This window comes from Squalius cephalus (assembly GCF_949319135.1).
Source record: "Squalius cephalus genome assembly, chromosome: 1".
NCBI lineage: Eukaryota > Metazoa > Chordata > Actinopteri > Cypriniformes > Leuciscidae > Squalius > Squalius cephalus.
This window is the reverse complement of record NC_137122.1, coordinates 8,598,975-8,605,940: the sequence shown is the minus strand read 5'-3', so window position 1 is coordinate 8,605,940 and position 6,966 is coordinate 8,598,975.

Genomic DNA, 6,966 nt, shown 5'->3' with positions numbered 1-6,966 from the left:
AAGCTAAGCTAGCAGGCTCTTGTTCTGTGGAGAAAGCTGAATAGTAGGAGAAAGCTGAGTAAGTAACCATCCTCCTTTTCCCGGACTTGTCCGGCGGGCGAGATCGTTCAAAATGTCCGGGATTCAGCTTTTGCTTTCTGCGGTCGCCATTCATTGTTTACATGCACACCTTTCAATCTAACTGAATTCATTCCGAATTGGTGAATGTGAATGTAGTGTTTACATGAACGCTAAACAAGTGATCGGTTGATGTGCGTTTTACCATTGCTAAGAAAAATTCCCGCTCCTCCGTGAGAGATGCGAGACCCGGCGCGTCTCAGTAACATCAGTAACACCGGCCTCGCGCCGTTCTCCCGCGCCCCTCAGCCTCGTCCTGCTCGCCACAGTAAACATGATGAATGGCCACTGTAGAACGCAAAAGCCGAATCCCGGACATTTTGTACGATCTCTAAATCCCTCGCAAACTCATCACGTAGGCTAGCTTTGTTGTTTACAACTGCGCACTCTTACCGGTAGGCGTGGCCTCCTAAGGCAGCGAAGCAAGTGCATTCTGGGAGTTGTTGTCTTTCATCCACATAAGCCAAAAATACATTTTCTGGCTTTTCTCAGTCTAGAAAGCTCCAAATTAAAAAATTTCTTCACATTTCTTCTACTTAAATGACCTATTTTAAATACACATTCATCTTCCCAGAGGTGAAGTATCCCTTTAATATCAAAGTCCACAGAGCAAAATTAATTTCTTTTGAACTGAACTGAAAAAAAGTGAGCCTATCGCACCGGCGCGATTGTCGACCTCAGGGGGTTAAGGAGACTGGGGTCTGCTTTGTGTCTGTGTGGAGTCCAGCAGCTTCTCTGCTGTTATCTTGATCGAGCACAGAGCTTTAGCCATCTCTGAACCAATCAGTCTTTGGAACCAATCTAACATTGACACGTTCTTCCTTTAGTTGGGCTCATCTCTTTGAAGCCCGCATGGCCATAAAGTTCTTAGCTGGGGGTTTTCGTTGGTTAGCGTAGACTGGCTGGCGCCTGATTTTATGGCTCTGGATTGGTGATTTAAGTTCTGGAATGTTGAGTCCTGTGTGGAGTTATGTTTGAACAAAACACCTGGAAGCTTCATTTGTGTTTGATTCGCACTCAGTCGTTACACTAGTGTGGATCCTCTCATGTGTTTTCAGATGTGATGAGTTACTGAATCTCTTGTCACAGTGTGAACACTTGTAAGGTTTTTCTCCAGTGTGAATTCTCTGGTGCTGTTTTAAACTGTTTGTTTTGCTGTAGTAAAAGTCTTCTCACACTCAAAGCACATCTCACACCAGTGTGAGTTTTCTTATGTCTATGTAAATATTGCCACCGTGAAAAACTCTTTCCACACACAGAACATGAATGCGGCTTCTCCTTCGTATGAACTGTCAGGTGTGTCTTCAGGTCTGATACACAGATAAATGTTTTGCCGCACTGATCACATGAGAACGGCTTCTCTCCGGTGTGGATCCTCGTGTGTCCTTTAAGGTGTGAAGATAGACTGAAATCTTTCCCACATTTATCACACTTAAACGGTTTCTCTCCAGTGTGAACTCTCATGTGTATCTTCAGTGTACTTTTAACAGCAAAACTCTGTCCACACTGATCACACGTGTACGGTTTCCCTCCAGTGTGGATCCTCTCATGTGATCTCAGAGCTGATGACTGACTGAATCTCTTGTCACAGTGTGAACACTTGTAAGGTTTTTCTCCAGTGTGAATTCTCTGGTGCAGTTTTAAACTGTTTGCTGTAGTAAAAGTCTTCTCACACTCAAAGCACATGTACTCTCTCACATCAGTGTGAGTTTTCTCGTGTCTACGTAAAGTTCGACGCAGTGAAAAACTCTTTCCACACACAGAACATGAATACGGCTTCTCCTTCGTATGATACACAGATAAATGTTTTGCCGCATTGATCACATGAGAACGGCTTCTCTCCGGTGTGAACTCTCATGTGAACATCAAGACCATCTTTGCGTGTGAAACCCTTTCCACACTGAGTGCAGGTGAAAGATTTCTTGGCTCTTCTTTTCTTTAAAAATGTCTTTTTAGTCTTTGAGCGACTCAGAGGTTTTTCTCCAGGTTTGACATGATGTTCCTCCTCCATTTCACTCAGTTCTTCACTCTCCTCGCTCTCTTCCATCAGGTCTGACATAAAAGAAAGAAAAAGGAAGTAAATAAAATTCAGTACATCAAAATAATACACTGAAAGAAATATAAATTGAAAGGACATGAAAGTGAGCCCTAAAGTAATAGTAGAAAGTAGACAACTGTTTTAAATATTATGATAATTTGCTGATAAATTTCTCAAACCTCCCTTTACTGACCATTTGTTGAAGAAAAACCAAGAACATTCTGTACCATTTCATAGTTGAACTGTTTATCTAAATGTGATGAAGTGCTTGAATGTTTCTAACATGAATGTTCTTCAGCATCATGAATGAATGAAGAATAAACACCAACCTCTTTGTTCTTCAGGATCTTCAGTGTGTTTCATTCTGCAGGGTTCTGGATCACTCATGTTCTCACTGTCCTCTTTAATAAACTCAGTCTTTGCAGATTTCAGCTCTTCCTGATGCTCTGATGCTCGTCTTCACTTGTAGCTGATGGGAATTTACAGCATTTATTGGAGAGTTGATGTGGGAGGAGCTTCACTAACCATGTGACTGATGTGGGAGGAGCTTCACTAACCATGTGACTGATGTGGGAGGAGCTTCACTAACCATGTGACTGATGTGGGAGGAGCTTCACTGATCTGCCCAAAATCTAAAATATATCAGTTACTGAGTTTGTTTTTATACTAACTGACACTTCTATGCAACAAATAAATGGCTATTATGATCATTTGCAGAATGCATTTTTATAAATTGATTATATGTCCTTGAAAATTTCCTTGAATGAGGGACATTTTTCTTCCAATTATTATTTTTAAAACATTATCGAATCTGAATCCAGGGACAAATCCCATTGTTGCCATATTTTGACACCAACTTTGAGATTTATATTTATTTTACTAAAAACGTTTTGAATTATTAATGGCCGTTCACACTAGACTTTTCCTTCCACTGACTTCCATTCATACGCATGTGAAAGTGGGACACCAGAAACACAAGCTCAAGCGAATAACCCTGTGAGAAATAACAATCCATTCATTATTTATATTGCTAATCCTAACATTATTCTGTTTCTTCATTAAAATACAGGTATCTAGAAATAAATAAAAGAATATAACTAATTTAAATTCTTCCAAATATGAATAATGGTAAGAAAAACTGTTAAACATCATAAACACAGAAATAAATGTACATATAGTAGCCATCAAATCCCCTCAGTCTGCTGACACCAATGAAATGAGCTTTAAGTGTCAATTTACAGGAGATCTGAAGACATCAGCATAATAAATGAGGTGAAAACAGGAACTATTGTCATGAAATAAAGAGTGTTTTCAGCAGATCTGTTAATATTGATGAGCCTCAGACTATCAACACTTATTCAACAAGCCATTCAGGATCATCAGCAGATCATCTCACTTTATTCTGAGTGTCTGCTGTTAGAAACACATTATTTGAGTCAGGATACATGACAAAAGCCTGTAAAACTGCTCTATTGAAAGACAATACTGTAATTTCTCAAAATATGACATGGATAAAACATCAATAACACAAAACAATGACACTCATCTTCCTCAACCACTACAGATTACAGCAGCATAATGTCCAAATTAATCTAAATATATAGTTTGATCTTATAATAATTACATTAATCACTACACAGTAAATTTGAAATCCGGAAATCAACACCAATGTACTTACCGTAAAACTTCAAATAATAGCCCGGGCTTTTATTTTCCCAAATCGCCGAACTGCACCGGCTTGTATTTGAGACAGGCGTCTATATGAGACAGGCCTTTAATTTAGTGTTGAGACTAGAGGTCTTCACAGTGAACCCGAGACCCGTCGACCCGGGACCCGACCCGGGACCCGTACGGGTCTATATTTTAAATGATTAGCCGGGTCCGGGTCAGGTCCGAATTTATTACTTCGGGTCCCGGGTCTGTTTAACATTGTGTGTAATACCCGTGCGATCGGAGTCATTAGATCAGACTCGGAGAAAACCCGGCCGTGATTAGACACTGCTTGTGTTTTTTTGCAACTTGCAACTTGTAAAATTAGGACACTCAAAATAAATTGTGTTAAAAAGAATATTTTAGGTTGATCCAGCTAGCGCGCATGTGCAGTCTCAAGCGCGTGTCATGTTTCTATGGCAACCAGTTACCAGAGCTTCAGTGAGGGACCGCCAAACCGCGCTTTAGATTTTACAATATAAATTAACCGTCTTGTTTAATCTTAAAGTTTTAGTGGTCAGATTCAGACTCGATGCAGAGCAGAGAGCACGGAGATGATGGCAAATAAATAACGTCAGCGGCCATGGCACTGAACGAGCAATCGTTATTATAACGTTAGTTCAAAAGGGCAAACAGTCAAAGTTATTATGCGAGTTAACTCGAGTCAGAATGTAAGTTACATGTGCAAAGTTGCATTTGTCATCCGTCACCGTGACATCAAGTGGACTTTTGAAGCTGAAATAATGAGTGGATTAAGCTTGGACTTGGAATAACGAGAGGAATAACATGAATAACTTTCTTGTCGGAGGATTGTAATGCATGATCACAGCCAGTCAGGTAACGTTAACATTACAAGGAAGGGAGAGGAGACTACGCTACTACGGCTCCTTAAATTAGGCAAGACAAAAAGTTGTATTTTTAGCAACAGGTTTAGTGACTTGTAATAGCAGTTTAAGGTGGGATATGTGACAATCGGGTCCAGTCGGGTCTGTGTCTCCCCGGCGGTTTCGGGTCCAGCTTTCAAATAATAGACGGGTCCGGGTCGGGTCCGGTTAGGCATTTCTCGGATCTGCACGGGTCCGGGTCCAGCTTTTAAAATAATAGACGGGTCCGGGTCGGTTCGGTTTAGCACATTACGGGTCTCTTTCGGGTTCGGGCACCCGTGAAGACCTCTAGTTGAGACTTCCCCCTGTGCTGCAATATACATTTAGTTTTACATTCATTTACAGAAATCAGCTGCTTGAATGAAAATTGCTGATGTTATCGGATTTTCAGTTGATATTCTCAATTCATTCACTTAACAGACGCTATGAGGTAAAGCGTTCAGACTGCAGACTAAGCAACGATTGTATTTAATTGTACAGTACAATCATAACATAGTACAGACATGATCTTAATTCCATAATATCCTTAAACATAACAATATTGCTGGCCATAAACTGACAAAATGCGCGTCCGGTGTGCAATACCTCGAGTAGCCACACCAGGCGTGTAAAAGAGACAGGCGTCTATTTGGGACTCGGCTATTATTTGAAGTTTTACGGTAATTTCAACACTTTAAAAGTGTAAATATGGGAACAACCCTCAAAGTGTTAGTTCGACACTTTCAAGAGTGTTGCCTCTCGCAACACCGACAAGATGTGTGGATCCTGGCTAATTAGGTAATGCACCATATTAGTTCCAACCTTAAAAGATAAACATACTTTAGTTGGTATAGTGACGAACATTCCATGGACACAATATATTTATTTACAAATGAATCGCAGAAAAATTCAGCAGCGTTTACTGTGTAAAAGTAATAGTGAAGCAGTATTGTAGTTAAAGGGTTAGTTCACCCATAAATAAAATTGAGGGTGAGGAATTAATGACTGAATTTTCATTTTTGGGTGAACTAACCGTATAATTAAAGTAGGTTAACTCATGGTTAGTCATGACACCTGTGGATAAGCAGAATCATTGAAAGAAAGAGTATATGTATACAGAGCAATGCAATTTAATTGGCCTATACAGTGCTTTTTTGGATTTTAAGTAATTACGTACTTACGTACTTAGTGCTTTCAGAACATTTAACTGCAGATTGTTTTGCAAATGAGGCAAAACATACTAATAATTTGTTTTGTGAATACATTACATTTAATCATTTAGCAGACGCTTTTATCCAAAGCATTAACTTTTTGTCAAAAAAAATTATACCAAAAATATAAATGAGTTAACAGCTGATGTTACAGTGTTGCTTAAACTTACTGGTTTAATGTCAATGAAGCTGCGCTTTATTTCAGCATAAGTTGGACGGACCATTTTCCCATCTGTGCGGTGTGGCGATGATGGCAGGACAGCCGGAAGGGTTTTAAAGGCAACTTCACCACAAACATCTTGAATGACAAGTTTACAGAAAGAATGCTTACAGTTTTCAAAAATCAATGGATCAAATCAAGTCTCAAGTGCAAAAAGTAAAATCCGGTCAATGAAGACAGGAGCCCAAAACTCATAAAGGCGGTTTGCATTGTCAGGGAATAAAACTCCAAAGTCCTGTGATATCTAAACAAAAACATTTAAATTGAAGCATTTTACTTTTCTAAATAATGTAGGATTTCTACTACAGGCCAAGACAACCCTTCAGTGAATTCCCTAAAATGCAAGTAATTATACTCACCATTCCAGGAAAATCGTAAAATCTGGGATATTCTCTGTTTATTTCCTCAACAGTTTTTGTACCAGAGGATCGAATCCATGCAGCACGATGAGGTGCTGTACGTATCACTGACTCCTCGACTTGGCTGTGAGGGCTTCTGTTGTTCTTTAGCCGCTCAATCATTGTGTGAAGTTCAGTCAAAGATGACTCAGACTCTACAGCAGATAAAACACACTCCAATTAGGGAAAACATCTGAAAAAAACTTGAGTGATAATAAACTATCTTAGTGTTTCCCAAACCTGGTTCTTTTCTCTCTCTGATCAAAAACACCCGATTCAAATTATCAGCTTTTTAGGCACACACCAATTAAATTTATATTTAACAACAACAAAAAATTGTAGCGTCTGGACCAATCAGACACACACAAATTATTAATTTATTTAATGAATAATCCAGCAAACTCACTTT